This window comes from Tamandua tetradactyla, chromosome 2 (genome assembly GCF_023851605.1).
Source record: "Tamandua tetradactyla isolate mTamTet1 chromosome 2, mTamTet1.pri, whole genome shotgun sequence".
Lineage (NCBI taxonomy): Eukaryota > Metazoa > Chordata > Mammalia > Pilosa > Myrmecophagidae > Tamandua > Tamandua tetradactyla.
Window position 1 is genome coordinate 157,380,392 of NC_135328.1, and position 23,980 is coordinate 157,404,371.

The window sequence follows — 23,980 nt, forward strand, 5'->3', positions numbered from 1 at the left end:
TCACCCATTTTAAGATACAGTTTGTGGTGTTCAGTATATTTAGAGAATTGTGCAACTATCACTACATTCTAATTGTAGAACATTTCCAACACCTGAAAAAGAAACCTTCTGCCCATTAAGAGCCAAATTTTCCCCTATTACTACCAGTAGGCAGCAACTAATCATACATGGAATTATACAATATGTGGGGTTTTTTTCATTTTTAATTTAATTTTATTTATTTATTTTTAAGATATTTTTATTTAAAAATCTTCACACACATACAGTCTATACATGGTGTACAATCAGTAGCACACAGTATCATCACATAGTTGTGTATTCATCACCATGATCATTTTTAGAACATTTGCATCACTCCAGAAAAAGAAATTAAAAAAAATCATACACCCCATACGCTTTACCCCTTCCTCTTGTTGACCACTAGTATTTTCATCTACCCAGTTTTTTTTACCCCTTATCCCCATTATTAATTTATTTCTCATCCGTAATTTTTTACTCATCTCTGCATACCTTGGATAAAAGGACCATCAGACACAAGGTTTTCACAATCTCACAGTCACATTGTAAAAGTTATATCATTATACAATTGTCTTTAAGAATCAAGGCTACTGGAACACGGCTCAACAGTTTCAGGTACTTCCCTCCGGCACTCCAAAACACCATAAACTAAAAAGGAATAGCTATATAATGCATACAAATAACATCCAGAATAAGCTCTCACTATGTTTGAAATCTCTCAGCCACTGGAACTTTGTCTCATTTCTCTCTTCCTCCTTTTGGTCAAGAAGACTTTCTCAATCACATGATGCCGGGCCTTGGAGAATCTCGGCAATTCTGTCCCATGTTTATACCCCTGGGAGTCATGTCCCACATAGTAGGGGACCCCAGACCTTAGTCTCTGTGGTTCTGCCTCTGAAGACATTTTTCTTTCACTTTTTCCCTTTTCTGTCCTTTTTAGTCCAGACTTGTAGTAGTTCTGTTTAAACAAATCCCATAACACTCTTGGTTTTCTAGGCATTATGCTGGGATCATCCCTATCAGACAAAAGGACTTTCCACAAATCCTTTCTGGATAACACCATCACCAATCCTCACTTCTCCTGTTATGGCGGAGTATGTCCATGCTCAGATAAATCTTCACGTGGGGCCCTGTTCACTGGGGTCTCACTTTCTCGAAGTCCAGAATTTTCCAGAACACCAATTTCTTCTTTCTTTGTACCCAAGAATTGAGTTCTCAACTTATCTCTTTCCTCTCACATTTTACTATAAGCTTCAGGGAGCAGCCAGACTGTATTTTCCACATTTAGGTTGGAAATTTCTTCTGCTAAATATCCAAGTTCATCACTCTCAAATTCTGCCTTCCTTCTACAAGGAATGCCTTCTGTTCTAGTTTTGCAAGCTGCCAGAATTTGATATACCAGAAGCAGAACACCTTTTAAAAGGGAGGAATTTATTAAGTTGCAAGTTTTCAATTCTAAGGCTGTACTAAGATCCAATATTAAAGCAAGGCTTTAGAAATGTCCAATCTAAGGTATCCAGGGAAAGATACCTTGGTTTAAGACAGCTGATGTCATTCAGGGTTTCTCTCAACTGGAAAGGCACATGGTGAACATAGTGACGTCTGCTAGCTTTCTCTCCAGGCTTCTTGTTTCATGAAGCTCCTCTGGGAGTGTTTTCCTTCTTTATCTCCAAAGGTCTCTGGCTCTGTGGGCTTTCATGATTCTTGTGGCTCTCTCCAAAATGTTTTCTCTTTTAAAGGATTCCAGTGAACTGATCAAGACCCATCTAGAATGGGTAGAGTCACATCTTCCTTCTAATTAAAGGTTAATACCCACAATTGGGCGAGTCACATCTCTGTGGAGATAATCTAGTCAAGTTTCTAACCTACAGTACTGAATAGTGATTTAAAGAAATGGCTTCCTCCACAAAATAGATCAGAATTAAAACATGCTTTTCTAGGGTACATGATCCTTTCCAACTGGCACACCTTCCTTCCAGTTTGGAACATGTTCATCATTTCCGTCTAAAGCCTCATCAGAGGTATCTTTAGAGTCCACATTTCTAACATGCATCTCTTCAGAGCATTCTAGGCCTTCTCTATCAAGCTCCTCACAACTCTTCCAAAATCTTCTCCTCATCCATTTAAAAGCTATACCAACATATTTGCTATTACAAACTACAGCAGCACCCCACTTCTCTAGTACAAAATCTGTGTTAGTTTTCAAGCTGCTGGAATGTTATATACCAGAACTGGAACAGCTTTTACAAAGGGGAATTTAAAAAGTTACAAGTTTACAGTTCGAAGGAAGTGAAAGTGTCCAAATGAAGGCACCAATACGAGGTTATCCTCACTCAAGAAAGGCTGGTGGGTCTAGAACAGCCCTGTCAGCTGGGAAGTCAGATGACTGGCATCTTCTGGTCCCCTGCTCCTGGGCCCCGTTGCTTTCAGCCTCTGTTCCTGTGCGGGTCTTCACTTTACTTTTCCAGGGCTCGCTTTCATCTCTTGGATTCCCTTGACTTTCTCCAGGTTCTGGCTTGCTAAACATCTCATAACAACATCAGCTGGGTTTCAAGCATCTCCAGGCATCCATGTCTCTGTTCTCTGTGTGTCTTCATCTGTGTCAGCTCTGCTGCGACGTTTCTGAGGCTCTGAGGCTTCTGTCATTTCTGGTGCTCTCCAAAATGTTTCCTCTTTTAAAGGATTCCAGTAAATTAATCAGGATCCACCTAGAATGGGTGAAAATCACATCTCCACCTAATGAACAGGTCACACTCAAAATTGGGCATGCCACATCTCTGTGGAGATAATCTAATAAAAATTTTCCAACCTGCAGTATTGAATCAAGACCAAAAGAAATGGTTGCTCCCACAAGATTGGATCAGGATTAAAACATGGCTTTTCTAGGGTACATGATACTTTCAAACCAGCACATATGACAGTTCTATACTTAACTTCCTGAAGAACAACAAACTGCCCTCCGGAGCAGGTGTATCATTTCACATTCCCACCAACAGTGGATAAGTGTGCCTCTTTCTCCACATCCTCTCCAGCATTTGTCATTTTCTGTTCTTTTGATAATGGCCATTCTAGTAGGTGTGAGATGATACCTCGTTGTGGTTTTGATTTGCATTTCCCTAATACTCAATGTATAAAGTATCATTTCATATGCCTTTTAGCCATTTTTGTTTCCTCTTCTGAGATGTATCTGTTCATGTCTTTTGCCCATGTTTTAATTGGGTCATTTGTCTCTTTGTAGTTGAGTTGAAGAATCTCTATATATTCTGAATCTCTATATATTCTAAAGTCTTATCTAATATGTGGTTTCTAAATATTGTGCCCCATTACATGGGCTGCCTTTTATCTTCCTGACAAAGTTCTTTGATTGCACAAAAGTGTTTAATTTTGCGGAACTCCCATTTATGTAGATATTTATATAGACTTTATATAAGACTTTAGTATTCAGAATATATAGAGATTCTTCAACTCAACTACAAAGAGACAAATGACCCAATTAAAACATGGGCAAAAATTTCTTTTTCCAATGTTCATGCTTTGGGTGTAAGGTCTAGGAAACTACTGCTTAATATAAGGTTTATAGTATATTTCCCCATATTTTCTTCTAAGACTTTTATGGTCTTAGCTCTAGTGTTTAGGTCTTTCATCCATTTGTGGTTAATTTTTGTATAGGGTATGAGATATAGATCCTTTTTCATTCTTTTGCAGATGGATACCCAATTCTCAACACCGTTTATTGAAGAGGGTACTCTATTACAGTTGGGTTGGCTTGACCACCTTATCAAAGATCAATTGTCCATAGATAAGAGGTCTATTTATTTTAACAGTTTGATATCATTGGTTAGTATATCTATCTTTTTGCCAGTTGACCATGCTGTTTTGACCACTGTAGCTTCCCACTTCATTTTTCTTTCTTAAGATATTTTTAACTATTTGGGGCATCCTGCCCTTTCAAATAAATTTGGTTATTGGTTTTTGTATTTCTGCAGAGTAAGTTGTTGGGATTTTAGTGTTACTGCATTGAATCTATAAACCCCTTTGGGTAGACTTGACATCTTAGCTATATTTAGTCCTCCAATCCATGAACATGGTATGCCCTTCCATTTATTTAGGTCTTTCATGATTTCTTTTAGCAATTTCTTGTCATTTTCTGTCTATAGGTCTTTTGTATCCTTAGTTAAATTTGTTTCTAAATATTTGATTATTTTGATTTCTATTGTAAATAGAATTTTTTTTTCTTGATTTTCTCCTCAGATTGCTCATTATTAGTGTACAGAGACACTACTGATTTTTGGTTATTCATCTTGTAGTCTCCCACTTTGCTGTACTCATTCATTAGCTCTAGTAGATTTGCTGTAGATTTTTCAGGATTTTCAACCTATAATATCATGTCATCTGCAAACAGTGAGAGTTTTACTTCTTCCTTTCCAATTTGAATGCCTTTTATTTCTTTTTGTTATCTAATTACTCTGTCTAGAACTTCCAGCACAGTGTTCAATAACAATGGTGACAGTGGTTATCTTTGTCTTGTTCCTGATCTTGTAGGGAAAGCTTTCATTCTTTCCCCCATTGAGTATAATATTAGCTGTGTGTTTTTCATATATTCCCTTTATCATGTTAAGGGATTTCCCTTCTATTCCTACCCTTTGAAGTGTTTTATCAAGAAAGGATGAATATGTGATCTTTTGCGTCTGACTACTTTCACTTAATTTTTTTTGAGATTTACCCTTGATGAGTCTCAAATTCATCATATATGTATCTATAGTTCATTCCTTTTTATTTCAAAATAGTATTCTCTTGTATAGATATGCCACATTTTTTAGTCCACTCATCAGTTACTGGCGACTTGGATCATTTCCACATTTTTGTTTATATGAGTAATGCTGCTGTGAAGGTTCATATACAAACATTATGACATTGTTTTCATTTCTCTTGAGTAGATAAGTAGGACTGCATTTGCTGAGTTATGTACCATTTCTGTGATTTAAAATATTGAGAAACTGCTAAACTCTTTTTCATTGTGACCATTTTACATTCCCCCCAGCAAAGAATAAGGGTTCCTATTTCTCCGTATCCTTCCAATACTTGTTATTATGTGTCTTTTTTAGTATAGCTACCCATCTGGGCATGAAGTGGTATCTAATTTTGGTTTTGTTTTACTTCTTATGACTAATGATATTGAGCATCTTTTCATATGCTCTCTTGGCCATTTGTACCTCTTCTTTGGAAAAAAGTTTATTCAAATCATTTGCCATTTTTTAAAACTTTGTATTTTTGAAATACTTTTTAAAATCTTTCATGATAGTTGCAAAAACAATACAAAGCCCATACAGACAACTCCAACATACCCTCCCCACCACCTAGATATCCAGAGCCACCAGCTTTTAACATGTTGCCACATTTGCTGTATCGTTCTGTCCATACCTCCATCCATCCGTTTGTCTTTCTGTCTACTTACCTGTTTTCTAGATATTTATGTGTTGGTTATAGATTCTTTGAACATGCTTTTTGGACACTTGATAACTTCCATTTATATATATATTTAAGAACAAAAATATTTACTTATGTAACCATCTTAGGTACAGTTATCAAGTTCAAGAATTTAACATTGATATAAAACGCACAGTCTAAATGTCAGTGTTTTCTCATGTCCCAATAATGTCCTTTTGTGTATTTTCTCCTGAAGGGATCATGTATTGTGTTTAATGATCATTGTCTCTTGTCTTTTTTTTTTTCTTTTACTGTGGAAACATAAATACAATATAAACTTTCCCACCTCAACCACCCCATACGTGTAATTCAGTGGGATCAATCATTTACAATATCATGCTATCCTTACCACTGTCCATTACCAGGACTTTCCGATCACCACAAAGGGAAACCTGCACTGATTAAACATTAGCTTCCCATTCCTTCTCCCTCTGCCCTTAGTACACTGTACTCTACTTTCTGTCTCTATAAATTTGCATATTCTAGTTATTTCATATAATTGAAATTATACAATATCTGTCTCTTTGTGTCTGTCACTTAACAGATGTCTTTGGGATTCCTCCATGTTGTAGCATGTATCAGAACTTCATCCTTTTTATGACTTAATAATATTTTGTTGTATATATATGCCACGTATTGCTTATCCACTCATTTATTGAGAGACTTTTGGTTTTCTTCTACCTTTTGGCTATTGTGAATAATGCTGCTTATGAATATGATTTTGCAAATATCTGTCCAAGTCCCTGCTTTCAATTATTTTGGGTACATCCCCGGAAATTGATATTGCCAGGTCATGTGGTAGTATTATTGTTTACTTTTTTTGAGGAAGCACCAAACTGTTTCCACAGTAGCTGCACCATTTTACATTTCCAGCAACAATGTACTAAGGTCCTTATTTCCCCACATTCTTTCAGCATTTATTTGCAGATTTTTTTAAGTAATAGCCATTCTAGTGTGTATGAGATGATAATTACGGTTTTGATTTGCATTTCTCTAATGGCTAGAGATGTTGAGTATCTTTCATGGGTTTACTGACCATTTGTATATGTTCTTTGGAAAAATGTCTATTCATGTCCTTTGCCTATTTTTAAATTGGGTTTTTTTTTCTTTTTGTTGTTGAGTGTAAGAGTTCTTTATAATTTTTTGTTTTAAACCTTTATTAGATACATTGTTTCCAAATATTTTCTCCTATTCTCCTATAGGTTGTTTTTTCACTTTCTTAACATCCTTTGATGCACAAAAGTTTTTAATTTTGATGACGTTAAATAATCTTTTTTCTTGTGTTGTCTGTGTTGTTGTTTTTACCCTGGGTTATTTCTCTTGTTACTGAGTTATTATTATTTTTATATATTCTTCATGCTTGACCCTTATCAGATATATAATTTGAAGTCTTTTCTCCCATTATGTAAGTTTTCTTTTTATTTTCTTGATAACGTCATTTGATGCATAAAAGTTTTAAATTTGACAGAATTCTGTTTATCTCTTTTTTGTTTGGTTGCTCATGCTTTCCTTGGTTGCTCAGGATCCTTTGTCAAATCCAAAGTCATAAACATTTGCTTCTTTGTTTTCTTCTAAAAGTTTTATGATTTTAGACTATATATTTAAGTCCTTGATCCAGTTTAAATGAGGGAGGGTTCCAACTTTATTTTTTTGCAGGTTGATACCCAGTTGTCCCAACACCATTTGTTGAAAAGACTACTCTTTTCCCCCATTCAACTTCCTTTGGCACCTTGTTAAAAAATCACTTGACTGTATGTGTAAGGATTTATTTTTGGGCTCTCAATTCCATTCCATACATCTATATGGCTATCCTTTTGCCATTTACCCTTATCTAAAACTTCTTCAGTGTAGAGAAAGAGATGGAGACATAAATTTGCTTATTTTATTCCATCTTAAGGTTATTACATTTTTTTTCTCATGAGAGTATATTTCATTCTTTCAGGGAAGATTTACCAAGTGGGTTTTTTTTTGAGCCTAGAATTGAGGCAGGAACTATGGAGCTAAAAATTAAGTGAAACATAATTTTTTTTCAGTTTATAATGTGAGTTCCTGCTTTGTCCAAGAACAAACTTACCTAGATTTCATACCAAATAAAATATGACCCCGAATATGGAGGCCTCTGACTTTAGAGTCCATTGTTCTAGATCAAAGTCTAGTCAAGTTGCATGTTTTTTTCCCTGTGATTTTTTCTTTTATTTTCGTGTTTTAGTTTCTTTTTTTAAATTTATTTATTAATTAAAAAAATAAAGAAAATAAAGCAACATACATAATCAGTAATTCACAATATCATCACTTAGTTGCATATTCATCATTTCTTAGAACATTTGCATTAATCCAGAAAAAGAAATAAAAAGACAATAGAAAAAGAAATAAAATGAACACAGGAAAGAAAAAAAAAAAGATTATACCTACCATACCCCTTACCCCTTGCTTTCATTGATCACTAGCCTTTAAACTAAAACAATCACACAGTCGCATTGTGACAGCTGTATCATTATTCAGTCATCCTCAAGTAACATGGCTACTGGAACACAGCTCTACATTTTCAGGCAGTTCCCTCCAGCCTCTCCATTACATCTTGAATAACAAGATGATATCTACTTGATGCATAAGAATAACCTCCAGGATAACCTCTCGATTCTGTTTGGAATCTCTCAGCCATTGACACTTTGTCTCATTTCCCTCTTCCCCCTTTTGTTCGAGAAGGTTTTCTCAATCCCTTGATGCTAAGTCTCAGCTCATTCTAGGGTTTTTCTCAATCCCTTGATGCTGAGTCTCCATTCATTCCAAGATCTCTGTCCCACGTTGCCAGGAAGGTCCACACCCCTGGGAGTCATGTCCCACGTAGAGAGGGGTAGGGTGGTGAGACTGCTCGTTGAAGTTGCATGTTTTTTAATAATTATTTTTATTGTGTAAAATTATCATCATATAAATATATATAAAGTATATGCACAAAGTATAATAATAGAACAAACTGCAGTGTACCTACCCCAGCTTTACAAATGGAACATTGAAAATACCTTTGAAGCTCTACGTCTGTTCTTTTCAGTCTGTCCCTTCATTTTCTCAAAAATCACCATTATTCTCAATTTTGTTAATCTTACTTTTCATATTTTCAAACTTTTCTAATGTGAAAAATAATAAACTTGTGGGTGCATGGATAGTTCAGTGGTAGAATTCTCGCCTGCCATGTGGGAGATACAGGTTCGATTCCTGGCCCATGCACATCCCCCTGCCAAAAAAATTTCAACAAATGGTGCTGCAATAATGGGATAGTCACATGGAAAAAGAATGAAATGTGACCTCCACCATACTGCTAACAATAAATATATATATATATTAAAGTTGAAAAATATATATATAAAGTTGAAAATATGTATGTAATATATATATATTAAAGTTACATATGAAACATATGCAGAAGTTTATAAATATTATAAAGTGAGCGCGGTTACCACTCAGGACAAAAATATAGAAAATTGTCTACATTCCAGAAATCCTTACCATGTACTTTCTCAACCACAACTACCTCCCACCCCCAGCTACCCAATATCCTGACTAATAAAGTAATTACTTTGTTTTGTTTATAGGTTTACTATCTAAATATGTATCCTTCAACTCTATAGTTTGTTTTTATATTATGTTCTTAATATTCAACCAGTTCTATGTAGCTAAAATTCAGTTCATTTTCTTTGCTCTCTGATGTTTCATTGTGTGAATAAAGTCAATTAATTTTTTCTTTCTATTGATAGATGTATGAGTAGTTTCTGATTTTTGATTCTTACAAATAGCAGTCTGACAAATGTACTTTTACTTATATCCTGTATGCATGTATATTTTCATTTAGGGTATATTCCAAGGAATGGAATTTGCTGAATGTGTGTATCTACCCCAATATTTTTCCAAAGGGTTTGTGTCAATATATATTTCATATTATGTACCTATAATATGAGAGTTCTCATTCTTTTACCTGTTCCTTAGCACTTAGAATTGTCAGGCTTAAATTTTTGTCAGTCTAGTCATTTATAGTTGTATCTCATTTTAGCTTTTAGCCCTTGAAGGTCTGAGAGTGAGCACTTTTTCTTATGCATGTTGACCATTTGGATTATCTTTGCAGAAGGGCATTGAGATTTTTTTCCTGTTTTCCACTGGGAAGTCTGCTTTTGTTTATTGTTTGCAGTCTGCTTTTCAAGAATATTTATTGATTGGTAATACCAAACCAGTATTATCTCATCCTAGTTTAACTTGTTCCCCATCCCTACTCTCAATTGACAACTTTGCTTCCTCCTTTGCTCTCTCAGTTCTTATTTTTCCCTTAGTTTTCACGCGGAAATTTTTCAGTTCTTTGTTAACTGTTTAATACTTTTAACAAAATGATCCTTTAATAATTTAGCCTGACGTTTTTTCCTTTACACTTTTATCATGAAAATCTTGTATCAACTTTCAGTTTCTCAATTAAACCCACCTTTGTTGTGATTGTATAATGGTGGATTTGGTTTGCTAATATTTTGTTTAGAATTTGTGCATCTATGTTCAGAAATGAAATAAACTAAATCATTCTCATAATGTTCTTTTCAAGTTTTGGTGTCAAGTTTAGGATAACCAATTAAACTGATCTAAAGAGTGTTCCCTTCTATTCTCTGAAAGCACTTATTTAAAATTGGAATTTGTTTCTTCAGACATTTGGAGAACTTGTAAATGAAGCCATGTGGGCCTGCAATTTGTGTTTTTGAAAGTTCTTTAAGATTCAATTTCTTCAATGACTACTAAACCATTCAACTTCTCTATTCCTACATTATGTTCGATAGATGTTATTCTAGTAGTTTTTCATTAAGTTTTTCAGATTTCTTGGCATATAAAGTTATTCCTGATATCCTTTATGATTTTATAAATGGCTGGAACATCTGTAGTGTAAACTTTTTCATTTATGTGGCTGACTTTTCATAACTTTTTCATCTTTCTTAATCAGTCTCATCAAAAATGTGATAAATCTCTTTATAAAGAACCATTTTAGGGTTTTTTAACCTAAAATTTTTAGATGATTGCCTATCTTATTAGTTTCATCCTTTCTTCCTCAATATGTATTTTAAGCCTAAAAATTTACCTTTAATTATTGTTTTAGTTAAATACCACAGATTATATGTAGTACCACTCAGAAATATTTCTAAAATCATTATGAATTCCTGTTAGGCCCTTGGGCTGTTTAACAAAGTGTTTTATTTTTTAATTTCCATAATAGGAATTTTCTATTTATCCTTTTGCTTCTGCTTTTGACCTACTTACATGATCAGAGAACTGAGTCTGTAAGATTTCCGTTTGAAAAGAATGTAGTTGCAAAGAGTACATATTCTTCAATTGTTGGTTTGCAGGGTTATGTGTATGTCTAATTATGTACAATTTGTTAAGTCATGTTGAATTCATCTTTGTCTTTACTGAGCTTTTGTCTGCTTATGATAATCTCCCACAACCATTGTGGTTTTGTTACTTTCTATTTGTCATTTTGTCAGATTTCATTTTATTTCTTTTGAAGGCCATAATATGAAGTATTTAACAATTTTAAATTATTATATATTTTTGGTGAGCTACAGCTACACTGTCTATCAACATAAACTAATACTTTTATCTCTAAAGCTTATCTTGTATAATATTAGTATAACTTTGCTAGCTGTTTTTTTTGGTCTAGTATATAGATTCCATCCTTTAAATTTCAATGTTTTTTGTAACTATGTTTTAAATATATCTTTTAGCAGTTCAGCTTGTAGTTTCACTTTATTTTGTATTTTTAATCTGTTCTGTTGCCTTTTTCACTAATGTTATGAACCATTTACATTTACTGTAGTTAAATTTAATGTATCAACATTTTATTTTGCACTTCCAATTGTCCCACCTGTTATAGTTCATTTTTTTACTCATTTATTGTCTTCTTTCAGATTTTTTGTCCTCATTCCATTTTTCCCTGTCCACTTTTTCTTCTCTGCTTGGTTATAAGTTGTATTTTCCGTTTCTTTTTTTCACATGGGTGCATTAGAAATGCTTCCTTAAATTATTCAGTGTAATTTAATCAATATCTTTACTTTCACAATGGGTAATATAAAAATCTTAGGAGAGGTTAATTTCACTTCTCTCAAATACTATTTTCATGTATTCTTAATTTTACATATCATTAAATTCCACAAGGCATTATTATTATTGCTATGATTATATGCAATTGATTATCATTTAGATGTGCCCATGTTTTCACCGCTTTATTTCTTTTTCATTCTTACCTGAATTTCTAACCTTCCTAGATCCTTTTTCTTCTTTGTGAAATATATATTTTAGTTCTATGGTAATGGCTTGCTCTTTATAATTAGAATTCTCCCTATTCATTTGAAAAAAATGCATTTATTTGAACCTTTGTTCTTTTTTTATTTATTTTAAGATATAGAATTCTGGGTCTACTCTTTTTTCTTTCAGCCCTTTGAGGACATCATTCCTACTGTCTTCTTATTTCCATTGTTGCTTTTGATAAGTCAACTGTGATCTAACTATTGCTTCTTTGAAGGTAATCTGTCTTTTTTTTTTCTTTGATTCTTTATGATAGCCTTCTTAGGATTGATTTTCTATGGTTTCACTTAGTTGAGTCTAGTGACTCAGTATATATTTGGTATTTGTTGGACTTCTTAAATCTGTGATTCAGTATTTTTCTTCAGTTCTTTAAAATTCTTAGCCATTATTTGCCCCAATATTTCTTTTCCTCCATTTTATCTCACCTCTTTTAATATTCCCAGGAAGCATGTTAGTCTTTTTTTATTGTATTCCCTATGTCTCTTATCTTCTTTATATTCTGTGTTTTTGTCTGCCTGACTTTGTGCTACATAGTTCCTTTTCATTTATTTTACAGTTTTCTAATGGTCTCTGTAACTATATCTGATTTTATATCAAACCAATCCATTGAGTGCCTAAGTTTGTTTATTGTGTAAATGTATTCCTGTTTTTTGAAAGAATACTTTTTCTTCTATGTCTTTCAAATTCATTTCTCTTTATACTTTCTAATCCCTGTCAAAAAATTATTTGGGGCTTAAAATTATCCGCTTTATTGTGGTAACATATGTAACATTAAACTTTCCGTTTATCTATTTTTAAGTGTAAAATCCAGTGGCTATAGTTACACTTAAAATATTGAGCTGCCATCAACACCATACATTACCAAAACTTTTCCATCACCCCAAGTGAAACTGTGTATTACTTAGTATTACTGCCATTCCTACCCCCAACCCCTGCTACTAGTAACCTATGTTCTAATTTTTGACTTTATGAATTTGGATATTATTATTTAATACAAGTGAGATCATACAATAATTGTCCTTTTGTATCTAGCTTATTTTACTCTATGTGATTTCCTCAAGGTTCATCCATATTATAGCATATAATCTTGACTTCATTCTTTTTTATGGTGACTAATACTCCATTGTATGTGTATACACATTTTGTTTATCCATTCATCTGTCAATTGACACTTGGTTTTTGTGCTCCTTTTGGCTATTGTGCATAACGCTGCTATGAACATTGGTGTAAAAATATCTGAGTTCCTGCTTCCATTTCTCTTGAATATTTATCCTGGAGTGGGATCCCTGTCAATGATTTTAAGCTTGGGTTTTTTGTGGGGTGTGTTGGAGAGTGTAGAAAGTGTAGTTGTTATAGCTCTCTGATGATGTCAATATCTCAAGTCTTGTGTATCTGTTCCCATTGTCCTTTTTACCATTTATAATGTATTGTTTCCGTATGTCCCTTGTTCTTTGGGTACATTACTTTGTATATGCGGTATTACTTGTTAATATGAGGACTGGGATTAAGGTTTTTTCCCTTTCAAAGATTTGTTGGTTGGTAATACCAGACCAGTATTATCTCAATCCTAGTTTAATTTGTTTTCCATCTTCAGTCTCAGTTGACAACCTTGCTTCCTCCTTCACTCATTGAGTTCTTTTCCCTTCTCATCCCCCACCCTGACTCCCAAACTTTCTTTCTTTCTTTAGAGAATTTGTGGGTTTACAGAGAAATCATGCATGAAATATAGGATTCCAGTATACCACCCTATTATTAACACCTTGCATTGGTGTGGAACATTTGTTACAATACATGAAAAAACGTTTTTATAATTGTACTATTAAGTGTAGTCCATGGTATAACAAGTTTGTGTAGTTTCATTCCATGAATTTGTTTTTTAATTTTAATTTTCTTACCATATATACAACCTAACATTTCTCCTTATAACCACATTCAGATAAATAATTCAGTACTGTTAATTAAGTTCACAGTGTTGTTCTACCATCACCACCATCCATTACCAAGACATTTCCATTGTTCCAAATAGTAACCATGAACATTTTAAGCCTACTTTCCCATTCCCTATCCCCACTCAATCCCCTGGTAAACTATATTCTTGATTCTAACTCTGTAAGTGTGTTTATTCTAATTATTTCATATCACTGAGGTACAGTATTTGTCCTTTTCACTCAACGTGATACCTCCATGATTCAAACATGCTGTCTCATGTATCAGGACTTCATTCCTTTTTACAGCTGAATAATTTCCCATTGTATGTATATACCACATTTTATTTACCCATTCAATGGTTGATGGACAGTTAGGCTGCTTCCATTTTTTGGTAATTGTGAACAATGCCAATATGAACATTGGTGTGCAAATATCTGTTTGAGTTCCTGATTTCAGTTCTTTTGAGTATGTGCATAGAGGGGGATTGCCAGGTCCTGTGGTAATTCTGTACTTTCTGAGAAACCAGCAAACTGTTTTCCATATTGAAATAGATGGTAATTAATATTTTAAAAATTTACCTTATATGTGAGACTAAAGCAGAAAATGTTTATTTGCTACAAAATTTATATTTTGACTAGTGCATTTCCTAATATAACTTATGTAGACAGCTTAAATGAACACCATAAGTACATGAAACCTTGAGTAGGACCTGAGATTTTGTTGATTTGTCCAGAGTGATGCCCCAATAAATCCCAGAGTGATTTGAACAGTGAATAAAAAAGTATTTGCAAAGTCCCCTTTGGGGAATGGTGAGAAAGGGGGGAAATTCAACTTCCCCAAGTTGAATTCTTGATATTCTCACAAGCAGTGTGGACAATCAAAGCTATAGGCTGAGCCCCAATCTTGGGGTTTGTTCATATGAAACTTAACCCAACAAAGGGTAGGTCAAGTCTACTTAAAATTAGGCCTAAGAGTCACCCCCAAGAGAACCTCTTTTGTTGCTCAGATGTGGCCTCTCTCTCCAGCCAACACAACAAACAAACTCACCACCTTCCCCCTGTCTACATGGGACATGACTCCCACAAGTGTGGACCTTCCCGGCAATGTGAGACAGAAATTCTGGAATGAGCTGAGACACAGCATCAGGGGATTGAGAAAACCTTCTCGACCAAAACGGGAAATTGTGAAATGAGACAAAATAAGTGTCAATGGCTGAGAGATGCCAAACAGAGTTGAGAGGTTATCCTGGAGATTATTCTTACGCATTAAATAGATACCACCTTATTAGTCAAGATGTAGTGGGGAGGCTAAAGGGAACTGCCTGAAAATGTGGAGCTGTGTTCAAATAGCCATGTTTCTTGAAGATGATTGTATAAATGATATAGCTTTCACAGTGTGACTGTGTGATTGTGTAAACCTTGTGTCTGATGCCCCTTTTATCTACCTTATTAACGGATGAGTAAAACATATGGAATAAAGGTAAATAATAGGGGGAACAAATGTTAAAATAAATTTAGAGTAAAAGGCTGGTGATCAGTGAGGGGGAGGGGTAAGGGGTATGGTATGTATGAATTCTTTTCTGTTTTCTTTTTATTTCTTTTTCTGAATAGATGCAAATGTTCCAAGAAATGATCATGTTGATGAATATGCAACTCTGTAATGGTACTGTGAATTACTGATTATGTATGTAGAACGGAATGATCAAAAATTATGAGTGTTTGCATTCATTTGGTGTTTTTGGTATTTAATAAAAATTTTTAAATTAATAAAATTTAAAAAAAAGCTGTCTTCCATATTGGCTGCACTATTTTACATTGCTGCCAGCAATGATTGAGTGTTTCTCCACATCTTCTCCTACACTTTTATTTTGTTTTGTTTTTTTCTTATAAGATCCTCTATGGGCTGCTTTTGTTTTTCTTTTGGGTGCATGTTCTGGGAATCGAGCTTGGGTCTCCCACATGGAAGGTGAACATTCCATATTTTCTGTTTTTTAATAGTCATTCTAAATGGTATGAAATGGTTTCTCATTGTGGTTTTGATTTACATTTCCCTGATGGTTAATAATGGTGGGTGTTTTTTCATGTGCTTTCTGGCCATTTGTACCTCTTTTCTTCTTTGCAGAGATGTCAAAGCAAGCCTTTTGTCCATATTTAAATTGGGTTGTTGGTCTTTCTGGTGTTAAGTTGAAGGATTTCTTTATATGTTCTGAATATTAAACTTTTATTGAATATGTGTTTAGAAATATTTTCTCCCATTGTGTAAGTTGTTGTTTTACTTTCATGATAAAGTCCTTTAAGGCACAGAAGTTTTTAATTTGGATGAGGTTCCATTTATCTTTGTTTTGTTTTGTCGTTTGTACTTTGAGAGTAAAGTTAATGAAACCTTTGCCTAACACATGATCACGAAGAAACTTTTGTACATTTTCTTCTAGGAATTTATAGTTCTGGCTCTTATTTTGACATCTTTGATCCACCTTCAGGTGATTTTTGTAGATGGTGTGAGGTGGGGTCCTCCTCTTTTTTTTCAAATAGAAATCCAGTTTCCCCAACTGGAATAGCTGAAGAGACTATTCTTTCCCAGTTGCATGGTCTTTGCCTCCTTTTGAAAAATCATTTGGCCATAAATGTGAGAGTTGGTTTCTGAGCTCTCAATTTGATTCCATTGGTCTATCTGTCCCTGTGCCACTACCATACTGTATGATACTTCTGATATGCCATTTAGCCCTAGTCTTTTTTATTTTTTCACCAGAATGATAGATATTTAATGTCTTTTTCAGGTAAACAGTTCACATACCTGATATTTTGTAAACATATAATAGTATCATTTATTTAAAAAAAAAATTTTTATCGTCACATGGTTGTATATTCGTCATGATCCCTTCTTAGAACATTTGTTATCAATTCAGAAAAAGAAATAAAAAGAAAACAGAAAAAAAATCATATATACCATACCCCTTGCCCCCCTCCCTTTCATTGATCACTAGCATTTCAATCTACTAAATTTATTTTAACATTTGTTCCCCCTGGTATTTATTTATTTTTAATCCATATGTTTTAATCATCTGTCCATAAGGTAGATAAAAGAAGCATCAGACACAAGTTTTCACAATCACACCAGTTACATTGCTAAAGCTATATCATTATATAATCATCAAGAAACAGGGCTACTGGAACACAACTCTACATTTTCAGGCTGTTCCCTCCAGCCTCTCAGTTACAGCTTAACTTAACTGTGGTATCTATTTAATGCACAAGAATCATCTTCAGGATAACCTCTCGACTCTGTTTGGAATCGCTCAGCCATTGACACTTTATTTTGTCTCATTTCTCTCTTCCCCCTGATCTTTTCTTTCAGGAGAGGTTTTTGATGACTCATTCAATCCCTTTACTGATTTTGGTTTGTTGAGATCTTCTCTTTCTTCTTAAGTAGGTAGTTTGCATGTTTCTAAGAATTTGTCCATTCTTTTAGTTTTCTAGTTCACTGACATATAGTTGTTTGTGATAACTTCTTATAGTCCTTTTTATTTCAGTGGGGTTGGTATTAATGTCCCCCTTTTCATTTCTGATTTTCATTATTTGTATCCTTTCTCCTTTTTTGCCAGTGTAGTTAAAGGTTTGGCCCTCTATTGATCTTTTCAAAGAAATAAATTGATTCTTTGCATAGTTTTTTAGTTTGTTTCTTTTCTGTTTCATTTATCATGATTATAATCTTTGTTATTTCCTTCCTTCTGCTTGCTTTGGGTTTAGTTTGCTTTTCTTTTTCTTGTTCTTCCAATTTTGAGGTTAAGTCTGTGATTTGAAGTCTTTCTTCTTTTTTAATGTAAGCATTTGGAGCTATAATTTTCCAATTTGGCATTGCCTTTACTGCATCTCAGAAGTTTTGGAAAGTTGTATCTTCATTTTCATCACCTCAAAATATTTCCAAACTTCCTCTTTATCCCATTGGTTGTTAAGAACGTATTGTTTGTTTTCCACATATTTGTGAATTTTCCATTTCTTTCTCCGTTATTGATTTCTAGCTTCATTGTGCTCAGAGAAGATACATTGAATGATTTCAGTATTTTTTAATATCTTGTGGCTTGTTTTGAGGCCTTACGTGTGGTATTTCCTGGAAAATGATCTATGTGTACTTGGGAAGAATATGTAATCTGTTTTTTGGGGTGAAGTATTCCATATATATCAGTTAGATTTAGTTGATTTAAAGTCTCGTTCAAGTCTTATACTTCCTTATTGATCTTCTGCCTAGATGTTCTGTCCATTATTGAGATGATTTTTGTGTTTAAGTCTCCTATTATTAATGTAGGTCCCTTCAGCTGTGTCAGTCTCATTTCTCTCTTCCCCCTGATCTTTTCTTTCAGGGGAGGTTTTTGATGACTCATTCAATACCTTTACTGATTTTGGTTTGTTGAGATCTTCTCTTTCTTCTTAAGTAGGTAGTTTGCATGTTTCTAAGAATTTGTCCATTCTTTTAGTTTTCTAGTTTATTGACATATAGTTGTTCGTGATAACTTCTTATAGTCCTTTTTATTCCAGTGGGGTTGGTATTAATGTCCCCCTTTTCATTTCTGATTTTCATTATTTGTATCCTTTCTCTCCTTTTTTCTACCTTATTGCTATTTAACCTTTGTAAGTTTTGCACCTTTTTGACCTTTGTTTCTTCTGTTAATGCCTACTTTTATATTTATTTGCTTTTTTTTTTTTTTTTTTGGTACCATATTGAGAGCCTTCTTTTTTCTCTCTGGATATATTTTTCATATATACTGTGAAGTTAAAATGCAATATCTTAAATATGTTACAGTCATACATGATTTGATACCAACTTGACTTCAATAGTATACACATATACTTTGCCTATACTTCTCCATCCTCTACCTTCTTTTGTACTTGTCACCATTTATATCTTTGTATATTTTATATTTAAAACCATCAATTTATCATTGAATTTATCATTAAATTTCAGTTGATGAACTCCCTTTAGCATAACTTGTAAACAGGTCTAGTTGTGAGGAACTCACATCCACCTTTGTTTATCTAGGAATTTCTTAATCTTGCCCTCATTTTTGAGAGAAAGTCTTGCTGGATATAAAATTCTCGATTGGTACTTGTTTGCTTTTAGTACTTACAGTATTTAATATGCTTTCTTTGCCTTCTTGCCTCCATGGTTTCTGATAGGAAATCTGCACTCAATCTAATAGGGGTTCCCTTGTATATAATGCATTGCTTTTCTTTTGCAGCTTTCAAAATTCTCTCCTTGTCCTTTGCATTCATTAGTATGATCATTATATGACAGGGTGTATTTTTCTTCATGTTTATTCTGTTTGGTGTGTTCTATACTTCTTGGCTGTGCATATTCACATATTTTGCCAAATTTAGGAAGGTCTCTGTTTTTATTTCTTTGAATATTCCTTCTTCTCCTCTCTCTTTTTTCCATCAGGGACTCCCATAATGCATAAATTGCTGCCCTTGATGGTATCCAAAAGTTTTTTTAGGCTATTTTTACTTTTAATATTTCTTTTTTTTTCCTGCTCCTCTGCCTGACTCCGTTCAATTGCTTTGTCTTCAATTTCACTGATTCTATTTTTTTGCCAGCTCTAAGTTGCTACTCAAACCCACCTGAGAATTTTTCATTTCCATTTTGTTGTCTTCAATTCCTGTAGTTCTATGTGGTTGCTTTTTTTTTTTTTTTTTTTTTAAAGGAAGGAAAGACAGAGAAGGAAGGAAGGATGGAAGGAAGGAAGGGAGGAAGAAAGGGAAACATTTTTAAACATTTTCTTGTTTTATTATATTTTTGTTTGTTTGTTTTTTTTTTTTTTACATGGGCTGGGGCCGGGAATCGAACCGGGGTCCTCCGGCACGGCAGGCAAGCACTCTTGCCCGCTGAGCCACCGCGGCCCGCCCTATGTGGTTGCTTTTTAAAATTTCTTTCTCTTTACTTAGATTCTCATATTGTGTGTTCATTGTTTTCCTGATATCCTTTACATATTTTCTCTGTATTTTCGTTTTTCTTCTTTTTTTTTTGCATGCTATAGGGTGAGGGTTGTATTTCATTCTTTTTCTAGTGACTATCCCATTATTGCCGTACCATTTGTTGAATTTTGGGGTAGAATCAAACTCATGTCTCCCGCATGGCAAGTGAGAATTCTACCAATGAACTACCCTTGCATGCCCCTCTACTGGAGCATTCTTAAAATCTTTTTTGGTATATCCAAATTAGGTCTTCTTTATTGTTTTTTTCTGAATTCTTGGCCTCTTGGTTTTGATGTGCCTTCATTTTCTTTTCTTAGTTTTGTACTGTTTGTAGCACACTGCACATTATAATATTTTAGAAGGTTACTCTAGGATTTTTTCCTGAGATGTCTATTTCTTGATTTTGTAAACACCTCGTGATAAGACAGAGATTTTCTTAATTTTCAGCCTTGCCTAAGAGACTAGGCAAACTAGGAAGGTCTGCCCAAGGCAAATACAGTGTACAAGTTCCTCCTTGTTTTTTCTGGGCCTGCATCTTACACTTGGCTTTGGCTTGTTAGTTTTGTTTTGTTTTGTTTTGAGCTGGAGTACCCCTGTTTACAGGAGTTTGAATGCCCTCTCTATTTCTAAGGAGATAGACCTTCCTCTCCCAGGTGTTTAAAGCAGGAAAGACTTTACCCCAGACTGTCAATCTCTATAATTTCATACACTCTTTCCAATGTCTCAAGCTGCTTTCACCTGAAGGGCAAATTCTGTGAGTTGTGGGCATGCCATAGAGGGGCTGTACCCTACATGACTTGCCACGAGTGTGAGGGATGGGCACCAGTAATTCTGCGTGAAGATAGCAATTTTCTGGTCTTTACTGTAATTTAACAGCTTCTTCCTCTGGCTTTTCACCTGGTGTTCTAAAATGTTTTCCTGGTCTCTGGAAGTTTCAAAATAGTTGTTTCAGACAGTTCCTCATTGTTTAATATTTTTCATGGTTGACAAACTGAATCCTGGTACTCTTTCCTCTGTCATCTTCCCACAATCCTCTTTTTCCTTTAGTTGATTTTTTAAATCTGCCACCTATTATTTATTTATTTATTGTCCTTATCTTTTTTTTTTACTCATCTCTCCCCACACTGGATAAAGGATGTGCCAGCCATAAGATTTTCACAATCACATGGTCACCCTGTAAAAGCAATATAGTTATATAGTTGTCTTCAAGAATGGAGGCTACTGGATTACAGTTTATCAGTTTAAGGTGTCTCCTTCTAGCCATTCTTATACACTAAAAACTAAAGAGAATTGTCTATATAATGCATAAGACTAACCTCCAGAAGGACCTTTTGAATCTATTTGAAATCTTCCAACCACGGAAACTTTGTTTTGTTTCATTTCTCTTCCCCCTTTCGTCAAGAAGGCTCTCTCAATCCCAGGCCACCATGTCCATCCCGAGGAGTCATGTCCCCTGTTACCAGGGACATTTAAACCCCTGGGAATCATATCCCACATGGAGGGGAGGATGGTGAGTTTATCTAGAATTGGCTTAGAGAAAGAGGCCATATCTGAGCAACAAAATAGTTTCTGTGGGGCTGATTCTCTCGCTGCTTTCAAGATCCTCTCTTTCTCTTTGACCTCTGACATTCTAACTAGTAAGTGTCTTGGGGAACGCCTATTTGTGTCTAATCTCTTTGGGGTGCGCTGCACTTCTTGGATCTGTAATTTTAGGTCTTTCATAAGAGTTGGGAAATTTTCAGTGATAATTTCTTCCATTAGTTTTTCTCCTCCTTTTCCCTTCTCTTCTGCTTCTGGGATACCCACTACACGTATATTTGTACAGTTCACATTGTCCTTGAGTTCCCTGATACCTTGTTCAAATTTTTCCATTCTTTTCCGGATCGTTTCTGTTTCTTTTTGGAATTCAGATGTTTCATCCTCCAAATCACTAATTCTATCTTCTGTCTCTTTAAATCTGTCATTGTAGGTATCCATTGTTTTTTCCATCTTTTCTACTTTATCTTTCACTTCCATAAGTTCTGTGATTTGTTTTTTCAGTTTTTCTATTTCTTCTTTATGTTCAGCCCATGTCTTCTTCATGTCCTCCCTCAATTTATCGATTTCGTTTTTGAAGAGGTTTTCCATTTCTGTTCATATATTCAGCATTAGTTGTTTCAGCTCCTGTATCTCATTTGAACTATTGGTTTCTTCGTTTGACTGGGCCATATGTTCAGTTTTCTGAGCGTGATCCGTTATCTTCTGCTGGCGTCTGGGCATTTAGTCAGATTTCCCTGGGTGTTCGACCCCACAGGTTGAAAGATTTTTCTGTGCAATCTCTGGGTTCTGTTTTTCTTATCCTGCCCAGTAGGTGGCGCTCGTGGCACACGTTTGTCTACGCGTTCCACCAGTGAAAGTTGCTGTGGGTCCTTTAACTCTGGAAAATTCTCGCTGTAGGGGAGGTTCGGCAGCCGAAGCGTCTTGGAAGAATGCCAGCCAGCCTGGGGTTCCGAATGCGGGGAGGGTCGCCGGCCGCCGCAGCACGGGAGAGCGTCCGGCCGAATTAGCTAGTCGGCCCGGGGCACCAAGCGTGGCGGGAGGGCGCCAGCTGTCGCAGCCCGGGAGAGTGCACTGTTCCCAGCCGACGGGGGAGTCACGTGTTTGGAAGGGATCCCCCGGTCACTGTTCTCCGCAGTCTGGGGATTTCTGACCCAACTATCTCAGTTGTTCCGGGGGGCCTCGCGTGGTGGGGGCACCAGCCGCCGCGGCCTAAGGGGACCGCCTGTCCAATTCTACCAGCTGGCCTGGGAAGGTGGAAGGGAGGGACTCTGGTCGCTTGCCGTCCCACCCAGGAAAGCCCGTTCCCCTTGGTGATCTCACCGGAGCTGGTTCTCCCAGATAGTCAGCCATTCCAGGATGGGGTACGCCGTCCCTTTGATCTCCCTCGTGGCTCCGGGAGCTGCTCTGTATTATCTCCACTCCCCAGTAGCTGTTCTGGAGGAGGAAGAGTGAGGGCGGCAAGGCTGTCGAGGCTGGTGGCAGAGGAGCCGGTGAAGGCGGGGGAAGAGGGCACCGTGGTGGTTGGAGAGCGGCCGGAGCAGGAGGGGGAAGAGGGGGGAGAAGGAGGGCGGGCGGGTCGGCTGCTGTGGGGCGTGGGCGCCGCACGGCGGGCCGGCGGATAAAGAGGGGGGAGAAGGAGGGCGGGCGGGTCGGCTGCTGCGGGGCGTGGGCGCCGCACGGCGGGCCGGCGGAGAAAGAGAGGGGAGAAGGAGGGCGGGCGGGCGCGTGTGTGGGGCTGATTCTTAGCTATAATTGTAAGTAGTCTTAGCTTCTCCTTTGCAGGAATAAGTTCATAAGGACAAGCCATATGCTCAAGCGTTTTCCTTTGATCTTGACCCAGAAATTTTTCAATTTTTTTCTAGCTGTTTGATGCTTTTAACAATAGCTTTTTTCTTTTTCAAATTATGAAAAATTTAAAATATATAGAAAAGTTGAAGGAATATGAACACCCATTTACCCCACTCCCTGTCATAATCTGAACATGTTTACTTTACCAAGCTTTTTTTTTTAATTGTTAAAAGGAAATTGATTCTCCTGTTTTCTCCTCTCTGGTTACTTGGCCTGGCCGCATTGCCATCCATCTTCTGGTCCTCTAGATCTCTCGCTACCTCATTGCAGGGCCTTTGTGATGAAAATGCCAGGAAAGATTTAAAGACACTGCCAGCTTTTCCAACCAAAGCTCTTCAGGAACATCCATCCCTTGCTTATTGTGAGGACAGAGTAATTGAGCATTATTTGAAAATCAAAGGTCTGACTCGAGGTCAAACAGTGGTCCAGTACATGAAAATAGTAGAAGCTCTACCAACTTATGGAGTCCATTACTATGCAGTAAAGGATAAACAAGGAATTCCTTGGTGGCTTAGAATCAGCTATAAAGGAATCGGCCAGTATGATTTACAAGATAAGGTGAAGCCTCGGAAAACAAGAGGGAGCTTGCGACTTCCAGAGAAGATGGCGGCTTAGTAAGATGCGCGGGTCTTAGTTCCTCCTCCAGAACAGCTACTAGAGAAGTAGAAATGATTCAGAACAGCTCCCGGAGCCACGACAGAGACCAAGAAGACAGAGTACCTCATTCTGGAACGGCTAACTGGCTGGGAGAGCCCACTCCGGTGAGATCGCCGAGGGGCGCGGGCTTCCCCGGGCCGGGACGGCAGGCAGCTGGAGTCCCTCCCTCCCTCCTTCCCGGGCCGGCTGGGAGAATTGGACAGGCGGTC

General features: G+C 36.1%; 1 protein-coding gene across 6 annotated transcripts in view; it reads left to right on the forward strand.

Moving 5' to 3' along the window:
- The window catches only part of DOCK7 (dedicator of cytokinesis 7), a 444,028-nt gene that overhangs the window by 270,759 nt on the left and 149,289 nt on the right, over positions 1-23,980 (forward strand). The window lies entirely within an intron of this gene.